This window comes from Vanessa tameamea, chromosome 2 (genome assembly GCF_037043105.1).
Source record: "Vanessa tameamea isolate UH-Manoa-2023 chromosome 2, ilVanTame1 primary haplotype, whole genome shotgun sequence".
NCBI classification, from domain to species: Eukaryota; Metazoa; Arthropoda; class Insecta; order Lepidoptera; family Nymphalidae; genus Vanessa; species Vanessa tameamea.
This window is the reverse complement of record NC_087310.1, coordinates 6,518,172-6,530,893: the sequence shown is the minus strand read 5'-3', so window position 1 is coordinate 6,530,893 and position 12,722 is coordinate 6,518,172. Positions and strand designations below refer to the sequence as shown.

General features: G+C 30.6%; 1 protein-coding gene across 4 annotated transcripts in view; it reads right to left on the bottom strand.

Moving 5' to 3' along the window:
- LOC113401392 (protein bunched, class 2/F/G isoform-like) overlaps positions 1 to 12,722 on the bottom strand; it is a 132,729-nt gene that overhangs the window by 95,675 nt on the left and 24,332 nt on the right. The gene's annotated exons all lie outside the window — the stretch shown is intronic.

Genomic DNA, 12,722 nt, shown 5'->3' with positions numbered 1-12,722 from the left:
TATATATTATTTGAGTGATGTTAGTCAATAAATTTGTTTTGTTATAAACGAAACATAAATTGTCGCGTACTGACGAATCCGAATATAAAATTTAACTTCTTATTTACAAAACAGACAAGCTTTTTGGTTCAATATTTCATAAGGTCTCATAGTTACTTTAGTGTGTATTCATGTTTTAGCCGGTAGAAGAATGTATGTAATTGTTTCATGACAGTAATACAACAATAGATACATACACTTTTCTCATCAATAAATGCGCTGACTGTAAAGCTTATGAATGAATCACACTTAAAATTATATCTGAGTCAAAGATAACAAATAAGTTCGTTTGAAAAAAAAATACTGTTGATTTTTACGATGTGCTTATATTAATAAAAAAATATTTAACGATGTCGTGTATTACTTATGGCATCACAGCGACCTATAAGATCCAAAAAAACAATGCTTGTGCCATGCCAAATAACGAATTTAAAAAAAAACAGTGACTCGCTATCGATTAATCGATTCATCAACGATTATGATAAAGCGGATTCGTCAATAGGCGTTATACGTAGTAGGACTCACTGTGTGCGTCGAAGACTGTCATCGTACCTGCAACAGACACAAGGTTGTTCGGTTAGTTATTAGTGTATGTTTAATACATTTTATTTAGCGTCACATTGCGTTGTTATGCTCCAGGTACTAATGTACTTGGACTTGGATTGTTGATCGTTGACGTTGTTTAAGAACAAAAAATGTGACTTTGACTTGATTCTGTAAACATGAAAAGTGACTTATACCCTTAACAATATTTTTTTCATGGAGTCATAACCGCAAAAATTACTTACGACGCAATAATAACAGGATTATATTTATAAATAATTTAATGAATAAAAAAGTAATTATAGTATTGTAATTATATTATTTTAATAAATATATCATCTATACAAATATAATACAAATATTAAAATTTGGTAGAGCGATTATATTTTTGGTATATAATGTGCCACTAAAAAAATTTTAACACAAGATAATTTGCAATTTCGAGGTTGTATTCTACATTATTTAATTTAGTAAGGTAGTAAGTTCCTATATATCACAACACAACAATTATTTTTATTTTATTATTTCCTATTAAGCAACCCAAATACTTAAATAAATATATTTTATGATTAGGCCAGAAATTTTCTTGAAAATGTCTGTCAAACAATCTATAAATATGATAAATATTTGATAATTTAAAAATAAAAAAAGTAAAATCGAAGTACGAAAAATACAAACATAATTTGCCTGTAATACTATTACTTAAATATTAACCGTCAAAACGTAATAAATAATAAATGACATTGGCGAGCCGTTGCTTTTGATATTTTTTAGTTTATATAAAAGTCGATGTTAACGTTTTAACTTTAGCCGAAATAACTATTTATGGACGAAAGGTCGGCCTTAATAGATTTACCACATTCATCAGTTTCCCACAAATCCCTATAATCAATGTCAGACTGAAACCTAAAAGCTGAACTTAATTAGATTATTATGAATCGCTTGAGGTAGACGGAGACATGCCGTGCAATGAGCAAACGTAATGTTTTCCAGACGATTATAGCGTAAGGAAGACTTTTTTTTTTCATAAAAAAAATACTGGAAATATAAGCACGAAGCATTTAAAGTACAATAATGTAGTTGGGTAGATAGATATTCAAAGAAATCTTAAATATTATGATTATATTATAAAATGAAAGCTAAGTCGTTTTCCTGCAAGGATCAGAAGCGGAAGTTATGATAACTCTGCTGTAATGTTAACAACATAATCGTTCATCTCTCTCACGATAAAATATATGTATGTATATTTGAATAAGCTATAAAATGTAACCGGTAATCGCTACCTTTTGTGTTACATAAAATTTAATTATAAAATGCGAATCCGTCAATATGTTAGGTAGTTTATAATTCTAAGACTTAATTAAAGGTTCTAATAAATTTACTATTAAGTTAAAGATAATTATAACTATAACTTTAGTTATAGAATAAATTATAAAATATTGTAAGTACCTTTTTAACAGTTCTCCAATTATGAAATTAAAAAAAAAGAATATGGCAAAATATGGAGCTAATTAAACAATCTCGTATTCGTTATGCAAATCACTCTTACAATGAATTTTCGGAAAATAACGGTAAGCGATAAATTTATACGCCACTAAATGACACATTAGTGCGTGCCAGGCTTCGAAATTTCGAAATCATTAAGTACTCAATTAATTCTTTTTTTTTTTAATCCAGTATTTAGCCAAAATGTATATATAATTCGTGAAAATTGTAATTCGTAATGAGAACCAAAGTGAAGTAAAATTTTATTATAATTTACATTTTATATAATAACACTTAGCTGATGCCCGAATGCGTTATAATGCTTCTTTTAGTATTTCTGCACACACCTATTTAATTGACCGTGGGTGGTGAACAAATAGCGTTATTTTTTATTTATATATGTATATATGAGACATAGTTAACAGTTTTAGATGTTAAAATATAACTTTAAAAGTAAAAATCAGTGTACTAAATGGAACAATTCGCTGAATATAAGAGTCGCACTTGGTAGAAAAACACTCGAAGCTAGAAAAATCAGCTCTACTAAGTAATAATGAGGTGCATTATGGAAAAGTATTATTATTAATTTAAAAAAAAAATGATAATAGGAGATTTTTATGTAAACCATCAGGTACCATATCATACAATAGACAGATGCATACTGCACGCTTCCAACTGTGAGATTTTTAAGGCCTCTTTATACTCACCATTTATATTAGGTAACAATAATTGCAAATTAAATAGTTGCTGGTACGAACCGACTAGATTGCAGAAAGCCCTATACCTTCAGTATATATCAGCAGGTATTTAATCAAATAATACTTGAATTGTTAATAACCGGCAAAGATAATAAATACGATAACTAACACGGATAACTTAAACGAGAAAAGAGAGAAAACTAAAACATTTTATAAAACGATTTAAATTATGTTGAATACAATTAAATCAAAATGTATTTATATACCAAATTAATTTGAAACGTGATACTTTAAAATCTAGTACGTACATTAAAAAAAAAAACTATTACAAACATATCATTAATATTGTAATAGGTATATTGTTCATGGAAGAATATTTTAATAGAATCAACCCTAAAAATAAAACAATTATAACTTAAGATGACGAGAGAAGGAAAGAGAGAAATAATATAAGAAAACAGATAAAAAATTGGACTACAAAACCATATACATATATAATGAGGTGTCAGGTTAAAGTAACGTCCCACATCCTGTCCGTTTTGAGTTTTACATAAAATATATCTCGACATACATTTCATTATCTATAAAGTTGCCCATAGCGAGATTTAGGTAGGTCAATATAACAAAAGATTTTTACGTGACTAGCGACTCAATATAGTTACGACGGATATCCACGCAAGCCGCAGTGCGAAACAAAGCGACACAACCTGATTAACTTTATAACGACTGAAATAAAATTCAATTGCGCAAATAACATACTTCATATAACTGATCGTGTTCCTCTGAGCGGCTTGGGTAAAGATTACACATGAGTTATTCTGAAAAACACTGAATTCTCGTGTTCCGTTTGCAAAGTAAGTGAGTCAGAAATACCACAGTTCTAAGGGAAATAACTGTTAGATTGAATGGTTCGCAGCTCAAATTTCCTACATCTAAGTCACCAGAGAAAATAAACTTTTGTAGTACTGATTGAAAATGTTCTTAAATTCCATTAAGTTAAAATAGTCTTACAATGGTGACACTCTAATATACGTCAATGTAAGAACACGATCTGGCGTTGAAAATATTCCTTTATCGCACGTTGTGTTGTATTGCGGTAGAAAGTCGTCATTACCGGACAACGCCTAGCTACTAGACCAAACCAGACGACCAGGCACGATTTTAGTCGGTCATTTCAGTAAATATCTGTCTGAGACTAATCAATACGCTTTTAGGCGACCAAACATTTGTATTGTATTATATTCGCAGAAAACTAAACACGTAATATAAGTAGCGTTTATTTGAATATGTCGAATGGTTCAGAAAACCTCGTAAAATGGAAATGATTTATGATTTATTACCATTGACGTAATGTTTAAGACATACAAAGTAGGAAACTATTACTTTTTATATGTGATTCAAATCAAAAACCAGATATTTTGTTTCACGATTATTCCAAAAGTTTTATATAAGCGAGTAATTATTTTGTATTATTTATTACGTATTAACTACGTACTTTGAAATAAAAAGAAGTAGATTAAAAAAAAATAATATTATCAAAAAAAAAATGAAAATATTGTGTTTATGTCAATGTTACATAACTACAACATATTTAAACTTGTAAAGAAAGTGGTCACCAACTTTAATAAGTTTACGAGCGGTGGTACGCATATGCAGTGTAAGAAATATTAACTACTAGCGACCCGCCCCGGCTTCGCACGGGTACAGTGCTGATACTAAATATACTACAGAATGTCTTTATATATAACCTTCACAGCTTTTTTCTCATTAGACAATACAAACCGCTATGACCCTGCATTTTAAATCTGTAATATCTTATAAAATATTCTTTTAAATTACATGCGGTAAAGGGCCATATTGATCAAAATTAAATGCAAAATGTATTTAAGGTAGTTAATTGGATAAGGATTTAAGCCATTATTTCTCGTAAATTGTACAGGATAAAAATGGTTATTGTGGGTTATCCCTAAGAGATAGACATATGCCATCGTGGACTTTTTTGAAGACCTTAGGTGTACAATACTGTCGTACATTATTTTGATCTATCTCGTAGAAACGCCAGCGTTTGCAATGTAAGCGCAAAAAATGTGTTTATTTACGACATCACATTAAAAACCTCTAAAATTATCAGTGGTTCTCTACTATATTATGCATGTATTATATATACATAAACCTTACTCTTGAAACACTCTAACTACTAAAAAAAAACCGCAACAAAATCCGTTGCGTAGTTTTAAAGATCACAGTAGACTATTTTTTTTATATTACATATGTAGTGATTCCTTACACTACATATATACCTTGTGCCTGAAATTGCACAAGCTCAGATGTCATTAAAAATTGGAACTCAACAGTACTAAGTATATGAGTTGGGCGATAGAATAACTGACAAGTGCGTAGTATCCGTCCAGACGGTCATGCGCACAACAGAACCAGCGATAAAAAGGTTAGATGAAACTGGATTTTGGAATCATAAATAGTAAATATGTTCGTTTCCGGTTTCATTACTATTTTTTTTTTATCTAAAGTGTATTCGAATTGGATCGAGATTTAAATTTAATAACACTGAAAAAAATTCAAAGGTTTTGTTTTCAAAAATGATTAAAATTAAACTCAATTTCTTTTAAGGAAGCTTTAATACGACTTATTGGATGTAGAACATACCGAGAAGACTCGATAAAAACTCTGTAATTACTCATCAAATTAGTAGTTTTCATGAATATCAGCAGTTAACAACTATTTACTAAACCTTATAGTTTTATAAATATTTTAAAACAATATCATATAAATTACTATATGAAGTCAATATTATTCCACTCAATCCAGAAGATCTGGCTTAGCTAAACTAGATGTTAAGTTATATTGTCAGACAGATAAAATTACAAAATCCATTAAACTTAATTTGGTAGCTAAATTCGTATCAACATTTAACAAAAACAATACCAATAAAAAAATTAGGTCACGCGTATTGGGTACAAGCCACAGAAACATTATTCATCTATTTTCACATACCATTATGCTATTTATAACTAACTAAATTTTGTCTATGGGGCTTAATTCGCAGAATCGTACTACAAATAGTTGAAATGGACTGAAAGTGTGGTCTCAAATAATGCCTGCAATGTTCTGAGCTTCAGGATGATTGAGATTAATATTATTTCTAGCAATAAATGTAATCAACAAAAGCGAATGTATGATTATAGTATAAAATACATTATCATTTCATAAAATTGCCATGACATTGGACATTAAACAATGTCAAAACATAAAATCACTATTCCAGCTAAAATTTTGCAACTATTAAAAATTTTATAAATTTTAAATTGTTTTTACATAACTAATATGAAAATATCCATAAAGTAGCGGAAAACCAAAATAACATGGAACTCTTTGTTTAAAACGTTTTAAAGCAAATTAATATCAATGGCGAGATATTCCAACGCAGTTACAACTCGTAATTACGATATCGGTATCACAGCCGGATGTGCTAGAAGATACATTTGTAGAATCAATTGAGAAGTGCATCGTTGATCCTAATAGGCCAATAACTAGGTCGCTGCGAACCGCAAGGAGATCAAGGTCGAACGAAAATCAAATATTTACAGACAAATTTTAATATTTAGAATTGAACTTAGATTTTAAGAAACTAACAAATTAAAAACAACCAACTATTCGATTTTTATTTCAAAAGAAACGTTTACCATCAAACAACTTCACAAGTAAGCATTTATGTGATATGCTTTTACGAACAGTTAAATAATCAAGTCCTGATATTGGCAGTACCAGTGTTTTTTGCCAATCTTTGAAAAAGCTTAGAGTAGAGATAAACAAAAGTAATCCGAGAATGCCTTAAAGACACATTTTAAGAATCTATACCAATAATGAAATAGCATCTAAAAGAAAATTGTACCACAAACAATACTGTTCAATGGAATACTGTTATTATAAGCTGTTATAAGCCGGCTTCTTAAGATTACTTAGGATACTTAGATGGCGTCGTGATGAAATTAGGTATTAAATTTCTTCAAAGTATTTAAATATTATATTTAAATATTGTAGAAAAAAAAATATTCATAAGATGTCAATATAAAATATGAGCCTATTAGTTTATTCGTTTGTAGCGATAGAAATATGCGATGTAATCTTTGTACGGAATCCTATGCAGACGCGGACGCGCGTGAGCATATGATTACATATAGTTATAACGATGTCTGTCTGATTACCGAAACAGTAAAAACAAAAATCGAAATAGAGGAAGTAGTTGCAAACAGCCGGTAATCTTTTGTCACGCAAATTGTATAAGTTTAGGCAATAAGTAATCAATTACCTGGCTTTTAATGGTAGCGTATTCGAAGTTCCGAAACATTACAAAAAGAAACTAATTTAACGTCCGACAATAGATGTAAAGGAAATTGCATACTTATACACGTACAGTTTTTTTGTTGGTATAAGAACCTTACGGATAAGCAACATGAATAATACAAACTATTCGATTAATTAATTAATGTTAGTTGTTTTACACTAAAACATGAATGTAACTATTTTTTTACGAGATATGAGCAAATGGCTGGAGCCCGGCTGCGTTGCAATACCTCATTGTATCTGTCTGTAAACAATCCGATTACATTTGCGCTATTTAGCGCAAGCTATATTCTCCGTGATCATATTTATACTAATTGTCATAGCGATCGGTTAAGCAGTATAGAAGTCGATGCAGCGTCATCTAGCGGCGAGTTATAACAAGGTGGATGGAAATAAATCCTTCTCCATGAAAAAAACACTTTATGGTGATCGGTCAAACGGAGTCGAAGTCTATTAATCGAATCGAGATATACCAACATTCAAATTTATACATCCTTTTTTTTAATATGAAAACATTACTAAACTACTATGAACCCGAATATTATGCGCATCAAGAATTGCCATTTTATCAACGTTACTTTTAATTTTTTTTTGAACAATCCTTATTGAGTTTGTATAAAATTGTAATAAATTGAGATAACATTATCATATACCGAATTAGTTATTTAAAGACTAGTTTTCTTACATTGAAACGTAGCTTCTAGACTCTCGGCATACCTAAAACAGGTTGGTTCGATACCTGTTTAGGTAAATATAGGTATGTATAAACAACTACTTATTTAAATACATAGGAATCCACTCTCCGGGACGGAATGTGGCGTGTCTGAACATACACTATATTTAGATTCTACGTTGAATTCTAATCCTATTGTCTTGTAAGTTAATACCAATATCTAGTTGAATAAAGAACGCTTAAAAGATATTCCTATTGATTTATTCATAGGTTCATATGTTAGTATCAAAAGACATAATTATATTACAATTGCTTCCTCTTTTCCCAGCTTTATATATACATATTTACAATATTAAATATATAGCTGGGAAAAAGTACCAAAGTAAAACCAAGCATATTTATTTTAGACATAAGGTTACAATAATATAATAATTAATACAATTTCATTTTCAGATCGCTTATGTACCTACTGCCATACAAAGACGTACCTTACCGATCATATATTATAAATATATATGTATATGGTATTTTTCAGTTAAGTAATTAAACGCACACAATATATTAAATCGAATTCAAGGGAAAGTTATTTTTCGAATGATGTATATTACTTTATAATTTTTTTGATTAAAATATCTAATATTTTAAATACTTACTGATAGAGCTTAATGATATACTTTCAAATGTCACAAATAATTTTCCATTATTCATTAACAGGATAGAATTAAATATAAACTAATGTTATTTTGTACCGTCTTATGTTTATATATTGTAAACGGTGTTTATACATACTTAACACAGTGGCATAAAAACAAAAGAGTAGCTAGCCTTCTTAATAAAAAAGTGTCCTAGACGAAAGGTCAAAAAGCTTTGGGTCGTCCTCTACTTTATATATAATATAAATAACTCCTATACTTTTTCTATAATAACTATCACAAATATATCAATACAAAAGTTTTGATTCACTTAGTAGCGACCAGCGCCGGTTTCACGCGGGTGCAAATTTTTAATAAAGAAATAATATTAATAAAGGAAAAAAACTATTTCCTATAACACTCCGATATAATGTAGCTTTCTACCAGTGTACATAGAAACAAACAAATAAAACTCTTTAGATAGTAATGATTTATTTAAAAATCAATAAGACTTAAAGTAAAAGTAAAGTAAATGCTCCACGGCTTGGTTCTTAAGTCCCAATTACCAATTAACTTGAAACAAAAGATAGAATGAAAAGCGACAGGTTATTCGGTATATTTCCGTACTAACAGTCTAAATCACGATAAGACCATTAATAGGTTTTGAGTACAGCAAATCACAGTTGTAGAAAGCACCCATTTTGAGGCTTTACGTTCGAACTACTTTCCTGTCTATTTAGTCTTATCATTGATGCATGTGAACCGAGTAAAGAACCACCTCTGAGATACCTCTACACGTTCATCTGCAGGTAGGTCAAACCACCATAGCACATATACGATCATATTTGAATGCTAGATTCATATATATCCGTTATGATTAACAAAATATTTCAAGTCTGACATTTCAAGCTATTGATATAAATGAAGTTGTGGATTTAATAGACTAGCTGAGCTAGCCACACGCAACGACAGTGTGAAAAAAATTGCAATACTTTAAAGTATTTTATTTTAGACTAGCTGTTACCCGCGGCTTTGCCCGCGTAGAATATGAATATATTTACAAATTAACTTAAAATGTTACGTTAATGTAATACCTCTTTGTATTTCATTGGTGTGTATTTCAGCCCTTAGGGTAGAATATCCAGAAACGCTTAAATGCGAATCAACTCATATTTAATCAGTATCCCAAAAATAAAGTTTCATGTTTTTAATTTAAAAAATGACGGACTTCCATAAAAACTTTCAATCCTTATTTCACCCCCTTAATGGTAGATTATCTAGAAACGCTTAAATACGTATCTACTCATTTTAGATCAGTATCCCAAAAATAAAGTTTCATGTTTCTACCTTAAAAATGACGAACTTCTATACAAACGTTCAACACTTATATCACCCCCGTAGGAGTAGAATATGCAGAAACACTTAAATAAGTATCTACTCATTTTTAATCAGTATTCCAAAAATAAAGTTTCATTTTTCTAACTTAAAAAATTCCATACGAACGTTCAACCTCATTTAAGGGTAGAATATCCAAAATTCCCTCCTGAGTGGGTGTCATGATATGTTATTTTATGTGTACAGCCTAAAATATAAGTTTTATGCTTCTAGTTCTAAATATTCTAAACATGACAATACTTTCAACATCTTACAACCTTTCATCCCCCTTTTCAACCCTTTACAAGCCTATGTCCTTTCTCAGGCTCTAGACTATTTGTGTACGAAATTTCATTTAAATCGGTCCAGTAGTTTTGGCGTGACAGCGAGACAGACAGAGTTACTTTCGCATTTATAATATTAGTATGGATTGTTATTTCCCTCGCTAGAGAGCTCCGATAATAACCGCGTCCGATCGCTGCAAATTCAAAGTGCTACAGGGAGAACCGCGGCCTCCGACGCGCCTATAGCGCGCTCCCCCCGTCCCGGCCGGCGGGTACCACCGCAAACGCTACGTTCCGCAATTTTTAAATCTGTAATATCTTCGAAAATATTCATCTAAATCATATGCTGTAAAGGGCCTTATAGATTAATATTAAATCAACAATGTATTTAAGGTATTTCATTGGATAAGGATTAATGCTGTATAGGTTAAAATCGCTTCGAAAATTAGCCAATATTTGTGGTAAAAATAAATGACAAAAAAATGTTATTGTGGGTTATCACTTACAGATAGACACATACCATCGCGGACATTTTTGAGGTGTACAATTCTGTAGTACATTATTTTGATCTATCTAGTAGGGTTCAGCCAGCGTTTAAAATGTAAGAGCAAAAAATGTATAAATTTACGACATCACATTAGAAACTTTTAAAATTATCAGTGTTACTTAACTATATTGTCTATACATTATATACAAAAACCTTCCTCTCGAATCACTCTATATATTAAAAAAACCGCATCAAAATCCGTTGCGTAGTTTTAAATATTTAAGCATACAAAGGGACACAGGGACAGAGAAAGCGACTTTGTTTTATACGATGTAAAGATTCTGCGGTCACGCTATCTTACATATATGTGACTGCAATATATTATCAGTAGACTAAACTCGTTCCTTAAGTAAATATTAAAGAACTAACTGATGCAACCGCATTCTCGGAAGGCTCTCATAGCTTAGTATCTAATCATAGAAAACTCTGCAAATATAACTAGCATAATTTAAATAGCCACAACACGCAGGCGTAGATAGGCGTGCCAAGTATAAAGCGCGCAAATAAAATTTGCATCTCGTAAATTCTAATATCTATAAACCTGAAATAAAATGATAAATAATTTCGAAAATATCTTATCCTCTATTTTCAACTTGAAAAAAATCTAATATTATGTAAGAACCAATTCGAAAGTCATCCCAGAATGCGAACGTCAAATGTCAAGAAGTGATATTTACTACATTTACTATACCTAATAAATTATAACATTCAAAGGATACGAGCATCAACATAGCGTATAAAGCATTGCTCACTCAAAGAAGTTTAAAGTTTTCGATACAGTTGTTACTCCGTGTTAATATTATAAATTTAAAAAGTTATGTTCATTTTGTAGTTGAAATGTTTTTCGTTAATTAGTTCTTCTGTGTTATGTTTAAGCGCCGGAAAGACGCCACTGACACAGAGCGCCATAGGATAAAACGGGCGTCCGCCCAATGCCAAGTTTTTTCATTCGTGCACGCAAATGGGCGTGTAGAATTGCGAAACGTCACGAATCATGACGGTGACCACGTGACTCCAGTTAAAATTTATGGGACATCAACCAACTTCCCACTATCAAAAAAGAATTGTTTTTATATGCTTGAAAACTTTTCTTATATTTCGGTCCGCCGTAAAAATTAATTAACTGTATCTACGTATAATAATTATTACGTATATTAGGTAGGACGTTTTCAAAAAAACAATAATGTGATATCAGTGTTTTAAGAAAAGCGTCATTAATTTAAACCTTAGAAAACAAAAACGAGTGCGCCGTATAGTAGTCCCATATGTGTAACATCTGTCATCTTACATGAATATAATGTTAATGTTTCTTAATACCAGAAACATTAACAATATCTTCGTGGAAAATAGGTTGGTAGTATCTGACAAGCACCGCGCGCTCATTGGTCAAATCAAATAGCGCGCGTTTCCCCAGCTTCCTGTTACCGACTTCCGTCCCTTACCTTAAAATCACTCCTAAAGAATGCATAAAAGCTAGCGGAAAGAGGTTCTTTAAAAATGTATATTCGACTATACTTGATTAAACGTGGTATGTGGTCAAAGTGTAAAGTTTAGTGTTTATTTCTGTATATCGCAATGGTTATTGTTGACTTTATTAGATAAAAGTAGTAATTATATATTTTTTAATATATGTATGCCTGTTTTGATGAACATTATGAAGCTTGTTCGGTTAATCAAAATATATAAGCAACAAAACACTGTAAGGTTGACTTTTATTTACAATCAAAAGCCTAAATACCGATTCTCACATTTCCAACATTAAAAAAGGCGAATTTCCATACAAACTTACATACCCAATTTCACTTACTTGGGTGATGAATGTTCAATAACACTTTAACCGCTGTATAAAAACCTAAATATCGATTTAAAAAGTTCTAACTTTCGAAAATAACGATTTTTTCTAAGATGATGATATTGCAAAAAATCTTTAGTATGTGTTTTAACCAATGAATATAAACTAAATGATATCTATATTTCTAACATCATATGTCGAATTTCCCCACAAATTTTCATCCCACATAAAAAGAATAAATTTTGAAAAATCTCTCATTGTCTAGCAAGCATTCGTAAGGAATTTCTGTGCAA